The sequence below is a fragment of the Diceros bicornis genome, chromosome 34, assembly GCF_020826845.1.
Source record: "Diceros bicornis minor isolate mBicDic1 chromosome 34, mDicBic1.mat.cur, whole genome shotgun sequence".
Taxonomy (NCBI): domain Eukaryota; kingdom Metazoa; phylum Chordata; class Mammalia; order Perissodactyla; family Rhinocerotidae; genus Diceros; species Diceros bicornis.
In genome coordinates this window covers 21,118,310-21,141,650 of record NC_080773.1, presented here as the reverse complement: position 1 = coordinate 21,141,650, position 23,341 = coordinate 21,118,310, and the positions used below count along the sequence as shown (strand labels likewise).

The 23,341-nt window shown below is 47.4% G+C and overlaps 1 pseudogene; it reads left to right on the top strand.

Annotated features, from left to right (window-relative positions):
- The first annotated feature begins 6,422 nt into the window (after positions 1-6,422).
- On the top strand, positions 6,423-18,979 carry LOC131397026 (MHC class I-like protein MILL1; annotated as a pseudogene).
- Positions 18,980-23,341: the final 4,362 nt, after the last annotated feature.

The following is a 23,341-nucleotide window of genomic DNA, read 5'->3' as shown; positions in this document are numbered from 1 at the left end:
TAATGACGTCCAATTTATCTATTGCTCTATCGTTTTGGTGTCTTCTAAGGAACCATTGCCTATCTCCAGTTTGTGAAGACTTAATCATATGTTTCTTCTATGAGTTTTATAGTTCTAGCTCTTACATTTATTTCTTTGATACATTTTGAGTTAATTTTTAAAATGATGTGAGGTACAAGTCCACTTCATTGTTTGCATGTGGATATCCAGTTGTAGAAAACACTGTTCTTTCCTCTATTGAATTGTCTTGGCACCCTTGACTCAATTAACCTTAAGATTAAGAGTTTATTCTTGGAGTCTCAATTATATTCCATGGAAATGTATGTCTATCCTTCTGCCAGTGCCACACTGTCCTGATTATTGTAGCTTAGCCTTAAGTTTGGAAACCAGGAGGTGTGAGTCCTCCAAGTATTTCCTTCTTTGTCAAGATTGTGTTGGCTATTCCGAGCCCCTAGTCTATCACAAATTTTAGGTTTTGGTTGTCAATTTCTGCAAAAATAGTGTTTGGGTTTTTATAAAGATTATGTGAATCTTTAGATCAATTTGGGAGAGTATTGCCATCTAAAGAATAATACGTTTTCTAATCCATCACCAAGGAAGGTCTTCTCGTTTATTTAGTTCTTCTGGAAGAATATCTTTGGTTCATAAAAAAGTTACTTGACATTGTCCAAATAGTGCTATCTTTGTGCTATCAGGACAAAATAAGATATTCTGTCTTCTATTTTCCTGTTATGGCCAATAAAGTACTGATACGTAACCCATTGGTGATGTAAACAGTCATGATTAACTTGTCCAGGTCTGTCCTCTCGCCTGAACTTCAGTACTCAACATGCTCTGTAGTCTCCTGGTCTTTACTCCAAGGGCAGGAAGTTCTCTGTGATGACCTCCTCTCTTCCCCAGGGAGTAACCCTGCAATCCAGCTGTTAGGCTGTGCACCAGATGCTTGACTGTTCTTTGGTTCCTCTTGCCCGGTTGGCACTACTTCTCTCTAGTGGCATTAGTCCTGGTTTACTGATTCCCAGGTTGTCCAGTCCCTATAGATCCCACTGGTGGTGAGTCTTTTGACCATCAGCCCTTGTCTCCATTTCTCTTGCTCTGTATCTGGTGTGTCTACAGTGCTCCCTGCCCTCCCCTCCCCAGCCTCCCCACCCCCTGCTCGTTCCCCCTCTTCCAAGGGGACAAGGACCACACTACTCCTGCCAGTCATTTCTGGGCTGATGCAATTTTTATAGGTATAAATTTTCTCTCCCTTAATATTATTGGGCACCTGCCAACAACCTGCATTAGTATATATTCTTTCATAAAACATAATATGCCCTTGGATTGTGAGGGAATGTGCTGGAAGTCCACTCATGGCACTTAGGATGGTGAGTCCCAAGCTTACCTACAGGCTCGGGAGGATTTGGGGTGAAATCTCCAAGGTCACCATGTGCTTGTGTTTCCCTGCATCACTGTTGCCTCCTGACTGTATCTCCTTATGCTCCTCTGGGAGGAGGGAGCTGGAGTCTCTCTTTGCACAGACCTGGGGCTGAGCTCAGGTTACAGAGATGGTGGAGATCATCTGAACTTGTGCATAATGTCGCCCCTTCCTAGACATGTGCCCAAGGACGGGACACCCAGTCACCCCAGCGCCCCACGTGGTGCATCCTCCTCTCATATGGGATCTAATTTGGTTGCTCCGTCCACACAGGAAGGTGGGCTGACTCATGTACGTGGAAACTGCTCTGTGTTTTTGCTGGGTAGATTCCAGTTTTTTTGTCACAAATATTAAAGTTTTCCAGTCAGACAGTGTTGTATGGGGCACATCTGGAGTCCCAGTGTCGAGCGTGTCAGGCCCTGCCAGGGAATTTATCAGCCTCTCATTCTCTATTCTAAAGCAGCTCCTACTTCTATTGGGTTGCGTGGTGTCTGTTTGCTGCTAGCGCTGATGCCGAGCATGTTAAGCAGGGAAAGGATCTCGTGTGAACGTCCAGGTGGTGGCCACGGAAAGCCCTGTTGCAGGAAACAGGAATCAGGCCTGAAACCAAAGAACACAGGAGGAGCGAAAAGCAACCTGCCCTCACCCCATCAGCAAGCAGGAGACAGGGCCTGAGGCACCGGGCAGTCCCAGTCCTGCATAGTTGACCTCTTCCCTGCACAGCCGAAATTCCTCCATGTCCCTGCCTGTCCCCTGGAGGGGCTCCCTCAGGAAGATGGAAATAATACCCCAGTGCTGCCAGGAGGAGGTTTCAGCCTATTTAGCTCCCAGGGCAAAGGGTCAGCCAATGAGAAAGGCTGTGACTGGAGGAAACACAATTTCCTTCTGTCTTTCACATTCCAGAAGCGCAGATCTCCCAGCACCACCCAGGAGCTGTGGGAACGTCTTTCTTGGGGTTTGATAGGGTGCCTGACACCAGGGCCTGCTCGCCCTTTCCAGAGGGCTGGTTCTAGGACTGATGGAGGCCACTGGCTGGGTGCTTGTTGTCTGAGTCCAGTCCAGACTGTGTCTGTCATCCACAGAGGGGCCTCCTATCAGGATCTTCCCTACACAGAGGAAACTGAGCAGAGGGAATTCAACCAATGGGGTTTCTACATCTCTTATTTCCCATGAGAACGTGAGTGTCCTCTGGTGTCTGGAGGAGACAGAGTCTCCAACACCTGGGCACATGGCTGTGACCCTGGCAGGGCTAGTCTTTGGTGTCACAGAGTTTTAAGTGCAGTAGAGGCAGCTGACTGGTCCCTCGACAGTGACAACGAGACTGGGCAGAGCAGAGGCAGCTGGCTGTAGGATTTTTGCTGCTGGTGGTGGTGGTTTGTGGTGACTAGTGATCCCTGCTGGATGCAGAACAGCCCCTCAAGCAGGAATGTATATGGTGATCAGGAGGAATGACATAGGAGCACTAATGTACATGAAATAAAGTTTATTACACACACAGAAGACAACAATAGGATTCCCCAAGGAGAAGGCTCAGGTTTCATCCGGAGGAAAGTGGGATCATTAGCTTTGGCTTTTATTTTTGGCTAGGAGTGGGTCAGGTCTTGTTTCTTATGGTTTGAACTTCCTGTAGGGGTGAAGGGAGGGAGCCTGCAGACTTTCAGAGCTGGCCAGGAAGTGAGGCTGAAGGGAGCGCCTGTGGCTTGAAAGCTATCAGAGAGAAACATCCAGAAGGTGTCTCCCTCTTGGTTACAGAAAGTTGAACAAGGCTATCTGTAAGGGCGTCTTCGACACTTTGAGGAGGGGCAGAGGTAGGATTTGAAACCAGGGCTGCCTGACTCCAAGGCCTCAGTGCTGTTGAGTTAGCGATCTCAGTGTCCACACATCTCAGGACCAGCCACTGCCCTCCAGCACAGCCTCTGAGCCCCTGCCCTGTCCTGTCTCCCTCCACATTCCTGCCTCAGAGCCTGACTCAGCCACCCTGAGAGACCAGGCTCCAGGCTCCAGCTGGGCTCCTCCTGCCCCAGAGACGCCAACTCCAGCCCTGCCCTGGGCACCGGGCTCCTCTCTCTGACCCTGGCTCCAGGATCAACCTCACTCTCTTCACAGCACAGACAACCAGGCTGGGTTCCAAGCCAGCCTGCAGCCTATTCAGGAAACGCCTAGAACCAAGAAAATGACAGCTGGATCCCTTCCTGGATGACATGATGGGTAGTTTAAGTCAGTGGCTCTTAGGAAAGGAGGTGAGCCCGGGGCTGGAGCCATCTCCATCCCTCTGCTTACTAACTGTTTGACTTCCACTCCCCAGGAAGAACTGATATCACAGCATCATGCGGCTTGCACACAGTCCAAAAGAAAGTTTCTTTAAACAACAATCGATAAGATTCTCTGTAGTGCACACTCTTGTATTTTCTAATCTGTTTTTTTCTTTCAAATTTTGAAACCATAACAGGTAGGAACTACTCAACTTTTTTTACAACCTAATAGAGGTTTGGAAACCACTGCTCTATCTGCAGCTGTAGAGACAGGAGGCTAAAAGAGCAGGGAGAGATGGGGCTGGGCGGGGCGTGTGCTGCCCCTGCTCCCCATGGAGAGAACTCAGACGTTTAGGACTCTGGCAACTGCACAATTGTTTCTGCTACAGCAGCCTCCTGCCTGGTCTCCTGTCTCCTGTCTCAACTCCGTGTCCACCCTCCTCACAGCAGACAGACATGGGGACGTGCCACAAATCTGACTGTAACTCGACTGGAGAGTCAGGTTGCCCAGGTTCTTGGTCAGCAGCGTAAGACGGGAATTCAGACACCGACACACTGGCAACAGCAAGCAAGCAAAGATTTACTAGAAGAAAGGTCAGATACACTCCAAGTGAGGAGCTGGCACTGCCAGAGAGCGCATCAGCCCCGAGTCTTGGGTTAGTTTTATTTTTATTTGGGCTGTTTAGAAGGGAATTAGCATTATGTGGTTATCTGCCAATAATGGCTTTTCCCCCACCCACACATTGGGAGGGGGAGTTCTTGATGTTCAAGGGCATTCTCAGGAACTGTCATGGCAGTCATCCCCCTCAGAAGGGGAGCTAATGCACGTGGAATTTGTATGTAAATTAAAGTCAGTGTCCTCTAGAGGTGTACAGCAGAAGGCTTTATGTGTGCTGTTTGCGCACCCATTATTTTTATCGTCACAGTTGATGGCCTCAGACTCACTGGTGGTGTCAGGCAGGTCTCAGTTCCCCTTTATCTGCATCTTGTGGGATGCCAGCAAGACGCTTCACTGATGCAGCAAGGTCTCCAGCCACAATCCTCTGCTCATGTCTACCTACCTACCTATCTGACGACCACTTCCATTTCCTGCTTATGACGCATCCGTGGCTCCCGGTGCACTAGGATAAAATCCACAGTCCTCATGGAGCCCCACAAGGTGACCTCCCCTGCTGGCCTCTCTCCCTGCCTGCCCTCTGCCCTCCCAGTGTTCAGCCTCTCTGAAATAGTCACAGTTCTCTCCCATTCTTAAAATCTCATCTCACAAGTCCCCTCCTGCAGCTAGACACCTCTGATCTCCTCCCATCCAGCCTGTGTTCTCCACTGGACGGAAAGACTCAGAAGGACAGGGCCTGGGCCTAAGTCACCATGTGTCCCCAGCATCATCTAGCTCAGGGCTGAGCACAAAGCAGATGCTCATGGAATAGTGAATGAATAAATGGATGGATGGAAGGATGGATGGATGGATGGATGGATGGATGGATGATGGATGGATGGATGGATGGATGGATGATGGATGAAAGCACTGTTTTCCACGTGTGTCTGACTGGATGTTTGCATCTTCACATAGTAACTTTCCAGAATTGCTGCCTGAAGTTCTTTGCAAACCTCTTTCCCTTCCAACTGTCTCCCCCACCCCTGTGTCCTCCTCATGTGAAGTTTCTGCACAGCAGTGCCCCGTGGGGCCCCCCTGCTGGGGAAGGGTCTCAGCCTCCCCTTCTGACATGAGATGCATCTCTCCTCCCCACCCCATCACCATGAATGTGGGCCTGAGGGACTTGGGGGGTTTCTGGGCCTGGAGGGGTCTGCCCTCAGGGGCGTCCACTTGCTCCTGTCACGTTGGTCTTGAGGCCTGAGGCCTGTGGAGGCCCCTCGAGGCTCACTGTCGGCTTCCCTGGGCTTGCAGGCCCCAGACGCCTTCCCTTCTCACCTGCACAGCGCCCCCTACTGGAGCTCTTTCAGACCCCCCCAGAATCCCCTCCCCTGGGGCCCCCCACACACCAACACACTCACCAAGCAACAGCATCTCTGCCACTTTCCTTCTGCAGCCTCCTCCCTGACCCCCTGGCCTCCACCAGGCCCCAGACCCTCCCTCACAGCAGGATCTTGTCCCAAAGACCCTCTCCCAGGGCCCCCCAGCTGGACCTGGTGATGGTGAGACCCTCCCCACAGCAGTAGGATCTTGTCCTGGGAGAGACTGCAAGTCCCTCCTCTGCTCACAGCCTGCCTGCCAGGCTCACTTCCCTGGAGGAAAAGCCTCAGCCCTGACTGTTGACCTCCTTAGGGGGCTGAGACCCTCCCACTTCCTTTACCTAGGGGAGAAAGGAGAGGAGGAGGGGCTTAGTCTGAGGGGACGGGTCGGGGGTAGGGAGACTTGAGTTCCGTAACTCAGCTTGTGGGGAAGGAGCTTCTGAGCTCCACACACAGCAGACCCCACCCTGTTGTGGGATGCGGTCTGTCCTCGGCAGGGGCAGCCACAGCTGGGCAGACACAGGGCTGGACTCAGACGGGCCGTGGGTGGGGGGCACAGAGACCCTGAACACCCAAGACCAGACAGACTTCAGTCCCTCCGCCTTCAGCCAGAGGTAATCTGGGACCCTTGAGGCACAGACTTGGGGTCCTGGGCAGAGCTGATGTCGAGGTGGGGTCCTGGGGGCCTCTGGGGCTCTCCATACACCCAATCAGAGTAGGGTGGGGTGGGCCGTTAGTCTTTCACAAGATCGAAAACGAAACCGCATGCTGAAAACAATTGCTTTCAAATTATTCACCCAGACCTCTACAGGAATGGGGATGGTTTTCCCCGGGGACCCCAGAGCCCTGAGCCACCTGCTGCTCCTGTTGCTGCTGCTGGAGGAGTCGCGGGGGTTCCCCCCTGGTGAGCGCCTGGGCGGCGGTGGGGGATGGGGGGAGTCTGAGTGCGGATGGGGGACCGGGCTCTGTGTGGGGCTGGCGGGAGGAGAGGGGACGTTAGGACTTGCGGAGGGCGGGCTTGCAGGGGGCTCTACCGAAGGGGGCAGGAGTGTTTGAGGGGCGCGGCGGCGGGGAGAGGGGATGTGGGGAGGGTCTGGCGGGTCCCCAGGGTGGTGGTGTGGGCGCCGTGTGTCCTGGGACTGAGGGTCCGCAGGGGGCACGTGAGTGTCTCTGGGCCTGGGAGGAGGCGGGCAGGGAGGACGGTGAGGGTTCCCCGAGACACGTGGAGAGGGGGGCGGTGAGTCCCCGAGGCACTCCGCGGGGGGGCGATGTCTGGATGGGGTGTCCGCAGGGAGCCAGGTGAGTGCCTGGGGTCCATGGTGGGGGACGGTGAGGGTCTCTGGGGAAGGCAGGGAGGCAGGTGAGGGTCTGGAGGAGGCAGTGTGGAGACAGGAAGTGTGGGGGGTGCTGCGATGAAACTAGAAGTGAGTGAGGGAAGTAGCAAGGAGCAGGTGGGCGACCATGGAGGGGGATGGCACGTGAGTGAGTGTGTGTGTGTGTGTGTGTGTGTGTGTGGTCCTCGTGAAGGGGGAAGGAGATCAGCAGGGAAGCTGGTATTTGGGAGCCATGGGCGACGATGGTGAGTATCTGGGGTCCTCAGAAGGGGGCAGGTGTCTGAGGAGCTGCAGTATGGGGTGGTAAAGGTCTGGGGAGGTGGACAGGCAGGGAGGCAGATGAGGGTCTTGGGAGGCATCAGATTTGTGCTGGCCTTATGAAACATATCTCGGGTGCTCTTGTTGACACTGGCTCAAGACAAGGTTGACATAAGGGAAGCCATTGTAGAAGAGAAACCCTATCGTAGCTTTGAATGACCTCTGACAAACTAACCAAGCTGAATCTGCACCCTCCAGGAGGTCTAACTGGACTGGTTATGACCCCTGCTTGTGCATGCACCTCCCAGCTGTGATAAGATGATAACTTTGTTTTTTTTGAGTTCCTTAGGAATGTGATGACCCCCCAACAGAGAGTGTATGCTGATAGCCATCATCAGTGAAAACTGAAAGATCTGGTGTGGCTCCCAGTCTGTAACACCAGAAGGTCAACATTCCTAACTCCCTCCCCAATAACCCGATGGCCTATATAACTGCTGTAAGATTTTGTGCCCCCTTGAGATGGTTCTTTTGAACATGAGTTGGCCATCTTCCCTCTTGCTAGCAAGCTGTAATAAAAAGTCCATTTTCTCCTACCACCTTGCCTCTTGACTATCGGCCTGTCTTACAGGGAGCAGAGGCCCCATGTTGGGAGGTAACATTGTTACCTAACCAAGTGGGCTCGCCTCCTGGTGAGTTAAATAAGACTCTACACCAGTGGAAGTTGTCTCACAAAGTAAAGTGTGTTTGTAGCAAATGGGAAGCCATGAGGAATCATTTCCTAAGTCATGGCGTCCCTGAACAAAGGGAAGCAGGAACTTTTATTTCTGTTGGGGAATGAACTTTCAAAAGGGAGAGGCAGGTATTCACTTGCACAGGCTCAGCTGGAGAACATCCTTCCACGTAATGAGGCCTAGCTCTTCCTGGAGAGATCTTTGCATTAAAAATAAGGCTAAGGTCATGTGTATAGCTCTGTGGTGAAGCTTCGTCAGTTACAGGATGGTTGGTGGTTACATTGGGGTTGGTGTAGTGGTTAAGTTTGCGCTCCGCTTCAGTGGCCCGGGGTTCACAGGTTCAGATCAGAGCACAGACTGTTGCTCCGCTTGTCAAGCCATGCTGTGGCGGCGTCCCATATAAAGTAGAGGAAGAAGGGCACAGATGTTAGCCCAGGGCCAATCTTCCTCAGCAAAAAGTGGAGGATTGGCAACGGATGTTAGCTCAGGGCTTATCTTCCTTGCAAAAAAAAAAAAAAAGACAGAGAGAAGGAAAAGAAACAACTTGGAAAAACAGTTAATTGCTTCCAGACCCACCTTTGAGTTTCTAGAGGGGCCTAGTCAGTGACACTCTCACATGTTCCATGTTCTGCTACAGTTCGTATAAGACTATTGTTTTAATCTTAAACATTTATTAGAATTAACCATGAAGCCATCTGATCTTGCAGTTTTCTTGCCTGGGAAATATTTAATCATAGCCTTAATTTCTTAATGGTTAAGGGACTATTGACTTTTTCTTCTTATATCAGCTTTGGTAAGGTGAATTTTTATCTCAGAAATTTGTCCATTTTTATTGTACGTAATTTTCTACTTCACTAATTTCTCCTTTTATCTTTATTACATCTTTTGACTTTTGTTATGTGTTTTATGTTCTTTTTCTAATTTCTTGAGATTGAAGCTGAGAGGGTTCACTATTTAGTTTTACTTTTTTTCTAATATATGCATTTAAGGCTGTTAATTGTTCTCCAGTCACTACTTTAGCTGCACTCCCAAGGTGCAATATGGATTGTTTTCATTCTCATTCAGTTCAAAATATTTTGTAATTTCCGTTATGATTTCTTCTTTGATCCATCGATAATATCAAGTGTGCTGTTTAATTTCCAAGCAATTGGGAGTTTTCTAGATGTCTTTTTCTAAAATTGATTTCTAGCTTATTACCACAATGGTCAGATAACATATTCTGAATGGTTTCAATCCTCTGACACTTATTGAATCACTCTTCATGTTTCAGGCTGATTTTACCAAATGTTCCATGTGCGCATATAGACTGCCGTCAAACCCGTGTGAGTCAACTGTGTCAGGTTAATTCTGTGGCTCAGATTGTGTACCTTAGGGATTTTATGTCTGCTTGTTCTCTGGTTATTGTAAGGGAGGTGTTAACATCTCTCGAAGTGTTTTGGATCTGTCTCTCCTTTTAGTTTTGCTAATTTTGCTTTATGTATTCTAAAGCTGCATAATTGGAAACATACAGGTTTATGATGGTGAAATCTCCCGTTGCATGGGCCTCTCTTAAATACTGCTTTTTGTCTTAAAACCTGCTCTGATGTTAGTGCAGCGATGCCAGCCTTCTTCTGGGTAGAGCTTACGTTTATATCGTTTTTCCATCCTTTCCATTTCAGTCTTCTGATGTCTTTGTGTGACTCTTATAAGCCACATAATTTGATTTTGTGATTTTTTCTTTTAACCTTTTAATCCGATAACCTTATTCTTTTACGTGGGGTTTTTAGTCCACTCACATTAATGTAATTACTGTTATGTTTGGGTTTATAGCCACCATCTCGCTCTATATCTTCTCTTCAGCCCATCTATTTGTTCCCTTTTTTCTCCTTTTCTTTCCTTCTTTTGGATATCTAGATTTTTCATTACTCCATTTCTTTCTTCTATTAATTGTTAATTGTACATCTCTTACTTTTCTCACAGTGGTCATTTTAGAGATTATAATCTGTATTAGTATTGTAGTCAAGTACTAGTTATGACTTATAACAATTCCCAGATATTGCTAGACCTTTAAACTCCATTTCTCACCCCCCAAATTCTCACATTATTGTTGTCATAAACTTTAGTTGTACATATACTTTAAATTCCACAGAACAGGAAAATGGTGGTTCTGTTCCTTCAATATTTCTCGGATCTACTCACACAGTTGGTCTTTGGGCTTCCTACCTGGATTTGCTTCTTTCATTCTGGGATAACATTTCCTCTGCCTGAAGAGCTCCCATTGGTTTGTCCTTCAGTGCAGACCTGATAGCAGCGACTATGCACATTTTTTTTCTTAAACCACCTTTGTTTTGACTTCCTTCCAGTATAGTATTTTTCCTGGCTTTAGATTTGTAAGTTGGCGATGATTTTATCTCAGCACTTGGAAGATGTCGTTTCTTTGTGTTCTGCTTCCCATCATTTCTGTTGAGAAGTCAGCTCTGATGGTTTTATAAAATGCCCCCTAAAAGTAATGTGTTTTATTTTCTCTGGGCGTTTTTATTTGCAATGTTTCTCTCTGTCTCAGCTGTTCAATATTTTGGCCGTGATGTTCTCAGGTGGCTTTGTTTCTGTTTATCCTGCTTAAAGCTGAGAGCTTCCTGAACCTGGTGTTGATGTCTTTCATCTGTCCTGGACAATTCTTGGCTATTATGTCCTTGAATAATGCCAGTGTTGCATTTTCTCTCTTCTCTCCTGAAACTCCAGTGTATAGATGAGAGGGTCGCACATGTCACTTATGCTTAGCTTTCCCTTTTTCTCCATTCATATTTCTCTAAGCTTCTGTTTTTGTGTATGCCATTTTCCCATCCTCCAGCTCATTAATCCTGTTTTTCTCTGTCTAGTCTGCTGCAGATCCCACCCAGTGAATTCAAAACTTCAGATATTGTGTATTTCATTTCTAGAATCCCCATGTTATTTTTATACCCTTCAGCTCTCTGGTGAAATCCTCTTTCCTTTCAAATATTTTGCCCATTTTCTTCTATTTTCTTAAACATACTAATAGTAAAATTTTTTTCTGCTAATACCAACATCGGGATCGTTTGCAGGTCGGCACCAATTCTCTGGCATCCCCTCAATATCTTGATTACGAGTCTTGTGTTCCTGCCTCTTTGGAGGTCAACAAATTCACGTTGAATCCTGGACTTTACATACAATACACCTTCTTGGCTTCAGTTGATGCTACTTGCTGCCCAGGAAAGGTTTATTCTTTTCCTCGCTTCAGCAGTTAATACAAGGGCCTTATGGCCTCAATTCACTTGGGATCTACCTGGGTCAGCACAAGGTCACAGTTCTAGAAGGATTCCGTAATCGGCACTGTGGCCTTTAGAGGTTTCCCCCGAGAGGCTGACAGTTCTTCTCTTCTGGGTCTAGAAGAGCATGGGAAATTTCTGTTCTGCCTCTCGGAGGCTTCCAGTCTCCTGCCCTGTGCAGCTGTGATCTCTCAGTGATTTCTGCTTCTGTCTCTGTCCAAATATAATTTTGCTTTCTCTTTCCTCTCCTAATGCCTCTCTAATCTCTTTCCACCCTAATCTTTTTGCCTGACCCACTCTTCCTCTCGTCCTGTCCATCACAAAACACTCTGCTTGGTTCCTTGCATTCACCTCTGGGATGTGTCAGGACAGAACAGCCTCATTTAAATGACTCAAGACAGAGGCAGCTGTTAGAAACCTTGAACTTGGCAGGGCGAATCACCCACATGTTCTCCTCCCGCAGAAACCCACACTCTCCGCTACGACCTCATGGCCCTGTCCCTGGACAGGCCTGGGAAGCCCCAGTTCCTGGCCCTGGGGTACTTTGATTATGAGCTCTTCCTGCGCTATGATGGCCAGAGCCACAGGGCAGCGCCCCAGGGTCTAGGGATCTAGATGGACCTGGGAACTGAGACCTGGGAGAGAGAAACCAAGGACCTGAAGGAGAAGGAGCAGCATCTCAGACAGTTGCTGACAGAGATCATGGGCCAGCAGGGCCAGGGCTCAGGTGAGTGGGGGCAGAGCCAGGGGCACGTGGGTCTGAGTCTGGTCCCTGCCCTGTTTATCCTGCAGCAGGGGGAGGGGAGGGCACAGCAAGGCTGGAATTGCACAGAGAGGTGAGGTCCCCCTGAGACTGCACCAGGTTCCTCAGATGTGGGTGGAGGAGACGACATACCCCTGTAGGCTGGAGTCCTGTTGGGTGGAGAGGTTCTGCGACAGTGAGGTGACGGGTCACTGCCTGGGGTGTGCCAGGCCTTCACTCCCTCCAGGCCACATTGGGCTGTGAGCTCCAGGGAGACAGCACTAGAGGCTTCTGGCGCTTGGGCTACAAAGGGCAGGACTTCCTCACCTTCAACTCACAGACCCTCACTTGGACGTTGGCCTCGCCCTCAGCCCAGCACATCAAGAAGCTCTGGGAGACCCAAGGTCCCAGGGCTGATCTGGTTAAGGATTTCCTGCGTGTGACTTGTCCTGCCCAACTCTGGAGATACCTGGCCTCCCGGAGGGGCCTCCTGGAGAATACAGGTACTGACCCTGGTGGAAAGGGTCCACCCACTGTGTCTTCCCCTGGTTCCTACAAGGAAGAGAACTTCCCTGCTGTTCTCTGAGTGGCTGTCCTGCCCTGGCCTTAGGTTAAGTGATGAGTTCTGACTGAATTGTCGGAGAGGCACACCCATGTTGGTGGCTGAGGGGTCTCCTCTGGACCCATTGCTGGTCCATCAGATGGAGAAGTGGAGAGTCCCAGGATGTGGGCCTGGATCTCAGACCTCAGGCCCTAGGCAGGCAGGAGAAGGAAACCTTTTCTCTCCAAGACCCTCATTCTCTGTGATGTTGACTTTGAGTGGGGGTGACATCTTGGTTTGAACTCCTTGGTAAAGGCCCTAAGATGGGGTCAACTTGGCTGGGAGCCAAGATAGAACAGAATATTCCAGCTGTGCAGCAAGGGTCACATATTCAAATGCAAATCATCCAGAGTCATTACCAGGTTCATGCCACTTTTGTTCTGCTTCTGCTTTTAGAAAAGTCCAGTTTCAAGTTTCCTCCTTGTCTAAGTCTTGTGACAGAAAATAAAACGAAAGAGTGGATACTGGTGTGCGGGGTGGGGGTGGGTAGAGTGGGCAATGAAAACCCCTATAATCAGCCAGAGGTCCCCAGAGGAATGTAAGGCCCAGGACAAAAGAATCGGGCCGTGGGGCCAGCTGGCCATCCTTGTGGACAGTCCGTCCATCGCCCCCTGGAGCATGTGGAGCTGATTCTGTTGGGGAGGAAGGAGGTGCATCACCGAGGATGGATGCTCACTCCCTGTAGAGCAGAGCAGCGCCTCTGCCCCATCCGTGCCTACAAATTCTTCAAAACCGTGTGCTAAGCATCTTCAGGTGGATCCACTGGCCCCTGAGAGCAGGGAGTTCCTCTCCTCTCAGGCTCTCCATGTGGGCGAGGGCCGGACCCCCTCAGAGGGTCCTGGAGCTGTTGGAGCAGCGTGGGGGCCTCCCACAGTCCTCTCTCCACTGGGGACGTAGCCCCCCTGGAGGGGTGGCTGGGGGTGAATGTGCACGGGTCATTTCTAAGGGCTGGCTGGTTCCTGCTCTTGGTTTCCCTGCAGTGGAAGGAGGGAGCGTCCTTGGCCTCACTGAACTCTGCTTTGTCTCCCCCCAGATCACCCGTCAGTGACTGTGACCCGCAGTAAGAACCTGCTGGGCAAGGTCATCCTGAGGTGCTGGGCTTTTAGCTTCTATCCTCGGGGTGCCACCCTGACCTGGCTTCGGTATGGGGAGCCCACGCACCAGGACACCTTTGGGCCTGCGGTCAGCCTGCCCAGTGGGGACGGGACCTACCAGACCTGGGTGGACACTCGGAGCCTCCCTGGAGAGGAGCAGAGGTTTGCCTGCCACGTGGGACACTGCGGGCTGAACACCACGGTCCCTGCAGTCTCTGGTGAGGAACTGGGGGAGCCCTCGGGGTCCAGGGAGCTAGAGCAGAGTCAGTGTAGGATCCTCGTATGAAGAAGGCCCACTGGGTATAATCGAAGCCCATTTCATGGTGACCTCCAGGAACTCAAGGTCAGAGCGCTTCCTGTGCGGCTGCTCCTGCTGCGGCTCCTCTCGCTGTGTCCACTGTCGCTGCTGTGCTGTGTTTGGTGGTGGTCGAAGCCTAGACGAGGAAGCACACAGAGGATGTGAGAGCCCAGGTGAGAAGCACGTGGGACAGTGAGGAGGATGGATCTGATTCTTCTCTGGGTGGTGTGTGGAGACAGCTCTCTTCTGTTAAAAACAAGGCCACATGCCCCAAACAGAGTCCCTTATGCTAAGTCCCACATCATCACCAAAGCAAGATTTCACTCAGTGACAGTTTCAGCTCTCCCAGAAATGGAATCCTAAACCTATCAACCAGGAATCTGCTCAGCACTAGTCAGGTCATCTGCCTGGTAGGCCCCTCCCATCCTCTAATGGAAGGTGACCTTGCAATAACCAAGCTGCCTTCTTGCCTAACATAACTCCCCTGTTCCTGCTCCCTTCTCCTAAAATCTCTTGCCTTGTACAGCTCTTCAGTGGTCCTTTCTTTCTGCTAGACTGGATTCTTCCCAGTCCATGAATCGTTGAATGAAGCCAGTAAGATCTTTAAAATTTGCTCAGTTGGATTTTATTTTTTAACATTTGTTACCCAGGAACAGGAAAAGAATAGACAAACCAGTGTGTATTATGAAATCTGGCTAAAAAAAAAATGATAAAGACTCAACAATTTATCCTTCCTTCAAATTCACATAAGAACTAGACCTCAGGTTATTCACTTAGTTGAGACAGACAGGTGTTTTTTTTGTATAGAAGTAGTCCAAATAATAAAGATAGAAAAACAGAGGACGAATTACATTATTACCGGGGCCGGCCGGGTGGCACAAGCAGTTAAGTGCGCGCGCTCCGCTGTGGCGGCCTGGGGTTCGCGGGTTCGGATCCCGGGTGCACACTGATGCACCGCTTGTCAAACCATGCTGTGGTGGCGTCTCATATAAAGTAGAGGAAGATGGGCATGGATGTTAGCCCAGGGCCAGTCTTCCTCAGCAAAAACAGAGGAGGATTGGCAGATGTTAGCTCAGGGACGATCTTCCTCACACAAAAAACCAAAAAAAACCCCAAAAAATCCAGAATTACATTATTACCACTTTTTGAGCCAAATGAATGAATGGATCTCACCCATAACCATCAAGGGCCACCAACATGGCCACTGGGAAGACAGCTGGGCGTTGTGTGCTTCCTGGTGGAAAGACCCTTGATGTCACTCTTTCATCGATTTACTGTAAACAGGAAGCAATTGACTGGAAACAGAGAATCAGGTTCAGCCACATGGTGGACACGTCTTTGGCAAAGGCACAGTCTTTGTGGAATATTACAGGACAAACTACCTTATTCTTTCACCAAATAAACTGTCAGGAAACAAAAAAAAAAGATAGAGAGTACCCGAGGGTTATTGTAAATATTCAATATGATTACCTTTCCACCTTGTTATGAAAAGAAGTTGATCTTGTCAATTTGCTGTTTTCTTGTTTAACCTGAGGAGTGACTCAAGGGTCACAAGGATTTATGAGCTTGTTTTACAGAAGAAGGAGAATGCCTTCCAGGAAGTTACCATCGCCAGATAACCAGCACCCAACTGCCATTGATGTCCAAAAGTCAGATTGCCCAGGGGCTTATCAGGAGTGACCCCTTTGTTTCTCTGAAACTTCACCTCCAGAGCCCCTTAGCTCTATAAAACCCCCTGCTTTCTTCTCTTGTTAAGGCAGATTTGAGAGAACCTATTCTTCCATCTTCTCACTTTGGCCAATTGGAATAAACGATTCTCCACCTCCAAGCACTGATGTCTCAGTGATTGGCCTACTGCACATCAGGCACACAAACTTGAGATTAAGAGGGTCACTATTAATTTTGGGGAACCACCAGGAGTCGCATGCCTGTGGCTGGTTGGCCTCGGTTAGGGGTTGAGTGATCAGTGGCCCCCAGCAGCTGCCTGGGCTTCTTTGCCCAGGGGCCCTGCCCTGCTGCTCCCTCCTTCCCGCTGGTGTCAGGCACCCTCAGAGAAATGCTTGCTTGGAGTGGAGAAACACATTGGACTTGGGTCTACTTTTGGTTTTGCATTTGTCAGGAGTCAGATTCTATCTTTGTGTGGGTGCATTTGTCCTGGGTGCAAGTCAGCTGTGGGGAACACTAAATTGACCCCCCACCTCTAGCCTCCTGTTACATTCTCCAAAATTGGGTAACTTTTAGCTACAAGCCTATGAAAAGGTAAAAGGTGATATTCTTTTACAATATCACATGGCCACAATATTCTTAAGACTGGAGAAAATGGCCCGATGATGGATCCTTAAATTGGAAAAACTTCTAAATTGGAAAAATTTTTAGAGAGCTCTCATCATAATTGTTTTATTGGTACCTATGAAAAGACCAAATTAAAAAGGAAATACAAGAAAATAATGACTAGCCTTCAGACTCTGACTCAGGCTACAATTAAATTGAAAAAAATCTAAAAGTATAAATGTTGATAAGAGTATAAAGGTTGGAATGTTTGAGCTAATTATATATAAAGAGTTTATATCAACTTTGCATGAGTGTGTTGTGAAAATGGACATTATGTCTGGGTGGGAATGCCTCATCTACCCAATATTATAAGACTTGTGGGTGATTTCCTAATGAAAGCTATGCCTGGAGGTCTAAGCATTGATGGAAGTAAGTGACTACAGCTCTTTTGCATGATTGTGTTATAAATTGTATTGTGGGGATAGACATTGTGTCTCACTGGGGGAAACATTCCCCCAGTATTGATATTGTAAAACAGCATATAAATCTGCCCTTCAGACAATATTCGTTAAATGTACTAAAGGAAGTCGATGGGGTTGCCTGAGCCCATACAGTGTGAGATATTTTTCTACCTCCGGATGGTATAGCCAAAATTAAGAGCTCTATTTAACTGTTTAAAGTAAGTGATCTTTGGCAAATGAAAGCTTGTTTAAGTTTGTTGGTGTGATTGAAATAGGCATGTCCTCATTTTCAGAGAGATTCATGGAAAGGACTCTGACACTTACTCTGGAATACAAGTTTCTGATGAACTTTCAGATCATAAAACTGAACTGGATGAGAAATTACAGAACTCTGATGGAGAAACTGATGACTTCATGAAACTGCTAACAAAAGATAAAAGAGTTATGGGACTAACTGAACTGATGAAGATGATTATAATTTTTATGACTTTTTCATTTGAAATATTGCTGATTTTTAATGTTTCGTTTTTTCAGATTTAAGAAAACCATTTTGTCTTTTCTCTTAAGCTAACTATGGCTTATAGCAGTTTGTAAATTATATCTTTGTAAGCAGAATTGAAACATTTATCTTTTTCTCCCTACCTTATCCTTCCCGAATTTAGAAATTCTTAGTGAATGAAAATACTTATTCTCGTGGCAATATAGTTATTTGCATAAGTTCAATAAGAATCTGTTCTCCTTGTAATGGGACACAATTGGAAACACTGGTAATATTACCAAGCTTTGACTGGAATGTCACATTTGAGAGAAACATGCATAGACTCAGATATGACCAAATGGCTGAGGGAGAAAGGTGGACTTTATGAAATAAAGCCACTTGGAAATACTGGCCTGGTATCTTGCTTCCAGGGTTCCCAGCAACCTTACCAGGTGAGTAAAGAAGGTCACTTCCCTGGCAGGTGCAGAGAACTTCAGGATATTTTGGAGAATCTCAAGAGAAGAGAGGAAATCACTCAAATCTATGGGTTTTGCAGAGGGAGTCTGATAACAAGTCTTTGGATTGGCTTTCTTGGCCTTGAGAGGCCTTTAAAGTTCTTTCTGCGAGTCCTTATAAAAAGTTGCAGCAAAGTAGATTCAAAAGAACCTATATGATGAATTGCTATTCTTGCTGTACTTATGTAAATAATTGGGCCAAGCCAACCAATTAGTCTCAATTTGGCTATCTTTGGTAAAAAAATAAAAATAAAAAAGAGGGTGATTTTAAAGAGAAAAATTATGTTTCAGTAGAAACTGTAATACACACTTGTGGATATTCGATTCTAGTTCTGTAAATTGTATTTGAGGTTTTTGTTTTCTATATGTAACTGGCTATTATGCTTTCTCATTGACTTTGACTCCCAAGCCTGGAAAGACAGTTGGATTATTAGAATTTCTCAGATGTTGGCAAAGGCAAGTAATCTTTCTAGAAGTTGGATATGTCATCCCAAACGTTATTCAGTGCATGACCATGAGGACCCCTTGATAATTCTGGTTTATAATGTCTAGACTGGTTTTCAAGACTGTTCTCTTGGATTCCACAAGGGATTAAATGTATTCTTCAGGGACTATTAAAATTTGAGTTGTGTACACTTCTTACCCTTCTGACTGGATATTTGATGATAAAATGTGCTTTTCGATGTTGTACTAAAACTGTTAAACAAGGTGCAAACATTCTAATAATGCAAAATATAATCCAATGCCCAAGTATTTTCAACCTAAGGTTGAAAATTTTTATTCCTCAGTTTCCCATCTTCACCTCCCTTCAGCAGGAAGTAGCCAGAACGATTGACACCCCCCTTCCTACAAGAATGAGGAAAGGAAAAAAGACAGTGGGGATTGAAGCCAGGTACCTGAGGGTTACTGTAAATATTCAGTAAGATTACCTTACCACTTCGTTATGACAAGAAGTTAATCTTGTCAATTTTCTGTTTTCTTATTTAACCTGAGGGGTGACTCAAGGGTCACAAGGATTTATGAGCTTGTTTTACAGAAGAAAGAGAATGCCTTCAAGGAAGTTATGCTCACCGGATAACCAGCCCCCAGATTCCCAGAAGTCGCATTGTCCACGGGCTTATTGGGAGTGAAACATGGATTTCCCCTTTGTTTCTCTGAAACTCCTCCTGCCAAGCCCCTTAGCTCTACAAAAGCCCCTGCTTTCTTTTCTTGTTAAGGTGAATTTGAGAGAACCTGTCCTCCTTGCCTTCTCGTTTTGGCCAATTCGAATGAACCTTTCTCCATCTCCAAGCACCAGTGTCTCAGTGATTGGCTTACTGCACATCGGGCACATGAACATGAGCTTAAGAAGCTTGGTATCAGATACACTAAAAGGTGTTCAATAGACATGTCAACCGATTGACTGTCTGGACTTAATTTAGGTTTTTCGTTTGTTTTTTCTTTTTTTGCTTTTATTGAGACATAATTGACCTACTGCATTGCATAAGTTTAAGGTATACAGCTTAATGATTCTACTTAACATGTGTCGTGAAATGATTACCACAATAATCTTGGTTAACGTCCATCATCTCATATAGATACCAAAAAGAGAAAAACATTTTTTTCCTTATGATGAGAACTCTTAGGATCTACTTATTCTCTTACCAACCTTCAGATACCCCATCCAGCATGTTCCCTATAGTCATCCTGTTGTGTGTTACATCCCCAGGACTTATCTATCTTATAACTGGAATTGACCACCTCCATCCAATTCCCTCACCCGCCTGTCTGGACCTAATTTGGATTTCGATTCCACAGAAAACAGTGCCAAGGAGAGAGGCTTTAGGAAAAATCAGCCCTGCTGGTACTCAATTTGGACTTGCAGCCTCCAGAACTGTGAGGAAATAAGTTTCCCTTATTTAAGCCGCCCAGCCTGTGGTATTGTGTTATGGCTGCCCTAGCAAACGAATACAAATGGGAAAATGGAAAAGAGAGAGAGGAACCACAAACAGGGGTGGGGGCAGGAGGCCAGGCCCAGCACCGCGGGCTGAGGGAGAGGACAGTGTCTCATGCACGATGGGGCTGGCTTGAGACTCACCAAAATACCACAGGACATGGAGTCCTTCAGCCCCCAGGAGACCTGTGGGACGCCCCTGAGGGCGGGGTCCTGGGAAGAGCAGGCTCTGCAGAGAGGCCTCTCATCTGGATCCCAGAGGAGTGAGTGACCTCCTCATGCCTCAGTTTCCTCCTCTATAAAACAGGGATCACGGGGCCAGCTCGGTGGCATGATGGTTGAGTTCACACACTCTGCTTCGGTGGCCTGGGGTTCACTGGTTTGGATTCCCCAGTGCAGACCTACACGCCACTCATCAAGCCATGCTGTGGTGGCGTCCCAGATACAAAATAGTCACGTGGTACCTACCTCACAGGGCTGATGTGAGAATTAAAAGATTCAAGGTGAACAGGCTTTGAACGGCACTTGGTACATAATTGCTCCCTAAATGTGTGTGACTCATGTCTCAACTCCCTTGAGAGGGTGGAGGATGACAGGCAGCTCAGGATTTAGGAAGACCACCACCCGAAAACTGACCAGAGACAAGACCCTCCCACAACTGTCAGGCACAAGGGCACTGTCATGGTTGGAAGCCACATTGACAATGACCACAATGGAGCCCCTGGTGTATGCCAGGCCTTGGGGCCAGCCTGGGGAAGGAGCAGTGGGCTGAAGAGACGTTGATAATAACACCTGGAAGGTGTCTCACTTACCTCCTACTGCATAACAATCCACCCCACACTTAGTGCTAACAAACAACCACTTTGTTGTTTCCCAGTGAGTCACAGACAAATGGTTAGTGAACTCGGGAACAGAGAAGGCTTTTGGACAGGGCTCATGGGCTCGTTAGCTAAGAGCCACTGACTTACAGTCAAATCTTCCCAAGAAAATAGTTCAGCTCTTACAACCTCCAACTCAGGCATTTCCTGGGGAGGCTGCAGGTGGGCTGGGCCCCAGGGGTGATTGTCTCTGCCAAAAAGTGGTGTGAGGTCAGGGTGCGAGAGGTAAGCATGTTCCCCAGGGCAGGGTTGGGGTTGGCAGCTCTGAGGTGGGAGGAGCCTGGTCTCTCAGGGCAGCTAAGTCCGGTGCTGGGGCAGGAAAGAGGAGGGAGATCAGGACAGGATGGGCGTCTAGGAGGCTGTGCTGGTGGGAGAGGGGCGGGGGCCAGGCCAGTCTCCATGGGTGATGAGAGCCACGAATCTGATATCAATGAAGCTTTGGAGTCAACAGTCCTGGGTTCGAATCTTGTCCCTGCACGTTCCTTGAGGCTCCAAGAAGCCATTTGCAGGGCCGGCCCCATGGCTTAGCGGTTAAGTGCGCGCGCTCCACTACTGGCGGCCCGGGTTCGGATCCCGGGCACGCACCGACGCACTGCTTGTCCAGCCATGCTGAGGCCGCGTCTCACATACAGCAACTAGAAGGCTGTGCAACTATGATGTACAACTATCTACTGGGGGGCTTTGGGGGAAAAAAAGGAGGAGGATTGGCAATAGATGTTAGCTCAGAGCCGGTCTTGCTCAGCAAAAAGAGGAGGATTAGCACGGATGTTAGCTCAAGGCTGATCTTCATCACAAAAATAATAATAAATAAATAAATAAAAAGTAAAAAAAAAAGAAGCCTTTTGCAGGTACTACCTTCCATCTCCGTGTAATAAAGAGGAAGACTCCATTTTTGATGCTAGACACTGATGGCTTCAGTCCCTCACCTCCCACTTCTGCTCGACATGGGCAGACCTGTAAGAGAGCCCACACGCTCCCTCCCTTAGAAAATTTGTTCTTCTTTAGATGGCAGTGCTTTCCCAAATGGATCTAAAGATTCAACATTATCCTTATAACAACCCAACCACTCTTTTGGAAGAAATTGACAAACAGAACCTAAAATTCATGATAGGCTAGGGGCCCGGAACAGCCAACACAATTTTGACAAAGAAGGAAATACTCAGAGGACTCACACCTCCTGGTTTCCAAACTCATGACTAAACTACTGTGGGAGATCAAAACTGGCCACCCTGAAATATGTCTCTTTACCTTGATTATTTTCTCTGATGGACATTTGACCTCCCCCACTAACTGCCTAAAGGAATTTAACTCTGAGCATGGACAGACTGGCAGGGTCCTCACTAAGACCACTATTGTTAAAGTTCTGTTTACCAAACATTTACATTTGTAAAGATATCTCCCACTCTGTACTGGGAAGAGCGGAGATGACCTTATCTCTGGAAACTCTTATCAGTACGGAAGATGAGGCCTTAAATCTGCATACCCTTGATTGCTGTGCTTTCCAGTAATCCCCCCTAGCTGCCTCCCCCCCACCCCCCCGGCCCCGACATCCTCCTTTGTCTTTAGCTGAAGATACTATTTAAGATGAGAATCTCTGCCATTTGTTGAGAAACACAGTTTCCCTGATTTCTCCCATGTATACATGTTATTAAACTTTGTATTATTTTCCTCTGCTAACCTATCTTTTAATCATTTGGCCAGCCATAAGATCCTGAAGGGAAAGGGCGGAGGGGGATTTTCCCTCTTCCCAACACTACAATAATCAGGACAGTGTGGCACTGGCATAAGGATAGACATACATTTCCATGGAATATAATTGAGACTCCAAGAATAAACGCTTACTTTTATGGTTAATTGATTCCAGGGAGCCATGACAATTCAATAGAGGAAAGAATAGTGTTTTCTACAACTGGATATCCACATGCAAAACAACAAGGTGGACTTTTACCTCACATGATGTTAAAAATTAAGCCAAAATGGATCAAAGAAATAAATGTAAGAGCTAAAACTATAAAACTCATAGAAGAACCATGGGATTAAATCTTCATGACCTGGAGATAGGCAATGGTACCTTAGAAGACACCAAAGCCATAGAGCAACAGATAAATTGGACTTCATTAAAATTAAAAAGTTTGTACTTCAAAGAACACCATCAAGAGAGTGAAAAGTCATCAAAGTGAAAGAAAATATTTGCAAATCCTACACTTGATGAAGGAACTGTATCTAGAATATAATAAAAACTCTTACTGGGACCAGCCTCGTGGCCAAGTGGATAAAGTTCTGTGCACTTCACTTCAGTGGCCCAGGTTCGCATGTTCAGATCCCAGACACGGACCTACTCCACTCATCAGCCATGCTGTGGTGGCGTCCCACATATAAAACAGAGGAAGACTGGCACGGATGTTAGCTCAACGTGAATCTTCTTCATCAAAAACAAAACAAAAACTCTTACCAGTCAACGATAAAAAGCCAAATAACCAATTAAAAAATGGATAAGGGATTTAAAGACATTTCTCCAAAGATAATGTACACATAGCCAAAAAACCCATGACAAGATAATCAACATTTAGTCATTAGGGAAATGCAAATCAAATCTATAATGAAAGACCTCTCGACACCCACTTGTACAAGAATACTCGTGGCAGAATTATTCATAGTAGCTGCAAATGGGAAACAACCCAAATGCCTATCAACTGATGAATGAGTGTTGTGTGAGTCTCAGCCTATTGATAGTGATGCCACAGGCGGGAGTGCCTGAGAAACTCCCCTGGGTCCATATTACTTGTGGTGAGTCCCACAGACATTTCCCCAACCAAAGCCAATGCTGTGACAGGACCAACC